Source organism: Lipotes vexillifer, unplaced genomic scaffold, assembly GCF_000442215.2.
Source record: "Lipotes vexillifer unplaced genomic scaffold, Lipotes_vexillifer_v1.1 scaffold886, whole genome shotgun sequence".
NCBI classification, from domain to species: Eukaryota; Metazoa; Chordata; class Mammalia; order Artiodactyla; family Lipotidae; genus Lipotes; species Lipotes vexillifer.
This window is the reverse complement of record NW_006771059.1, coordinates 205050-206474: the sequence shown is the minus strand read 5'-3', so window position 1 is coordinate 206474 and position 1425 is coordinate 205050.

Genomic DNA, 1425 nt, shown 5'->3' with positions numbered 1-1425 from the left:
ATATATATATATCCCCATATCTCCTCCTTCTTGTGTCTCCCTCCCACCCTCCCTATCCCACCCCTCTAGGTGGTCACAAAGCACGGAGCTGATCTCCCTGTGCTATGCAGCTGCTTCCCACTAGCTATTTATTTTACATTTGGTAGTGTATATATGTCAATGCTATTCTCTCACTTTTTCTTGATTGCTATTTACAGTTTTTAGTTTTAGTGTTCATCTACATTGAGTCTCAGTTTGTTCATTTGCTTCTACTTTCATTAAATATTGATTTTATCTTTACATTTTTTTATCTTTACATTTTTTCACCTTAGGTTTATTTTTTTTCCTGTTCTTATGTGAAGTACCTAGTGTATTTTCTTTCAATTTTTCCTTTTTCCTAATGTATTTATTTAAACTCAAAATGTTCCTCCAAGTTATATATTTGTTGTCTCCCACAATTTTACTATATACATAGTTCTCTTGAAAACAGGCAAAAAATATACAACTCATGGCCTTTTTCTCCAGTAGTTTCTAAGAAGATAGTGTAACCAGTACATCAAGTAGAATGCAGCACATTCATAAAATGCAGCAGAAAACATCTCCTTTTTTTTTTTCTCCACAGCCCTTTTAAACACACTCTCTATGAATAGAGATTCCCCTGATTTTTCTGACAATATTTTGAGAAAAATTTTTCTTACTATAGTCCAAAAAATTCAGTTCAGTAAATAATGTATACATCTCTGTGTTCTAATAAACAAATCTAGAATTTTCAGGATAAGTAAGCCTCCTGGCAAGAAAAGGTTGACACTATGAAACAAGGTCATTGAAGAGACTTAAATGCAGAAACTGTTTACAAAGTTATGGACAGAATTGAGGTAAATCTTCAAATTATTACAACTTACATGTCTAACAACTGTTGCCATAACTACCCCTAGGACTTAATGGGCAATGAGAGGGAGTAATAATAAGTATAACATGAGACCTCTAGCTGACAAGAGAGTGTCCCAATAGAATCTTTGTCTTCTGTTACAGGATCAAAACCCTGCCAATCTTTGATCAACAGGGAGAGATCCAGAGGACTAAATACGTTGACCTCTTTCTTCTTCTGCCCTGTGATCTCAATAAGGTGCCTCCCATTTAATGATACCAACACAAATCTAGAGGTAAGGGAGGCTGATCAATCCAGTCCAGGCGAAATTACGTTGGAGAATGGATCTATAGATGCAAACAGATATGATCTAGCATACTCTATTTAAAATTGTATTTGCTTTCATCTCCTAGCTTAGGCTTGCTGTAGGAGAAAATCTTAATGTAGAAAATGAGAGAAAGGTCAGTATTTTCTATTTCTTTTCAGTTGTACATCTAACCTACTCTCCACAGCTATGCTAAATACATTTTACATTCCTTTTGCCCAAGGTATATGTGTATATGTGTCAGAGGGAAAGA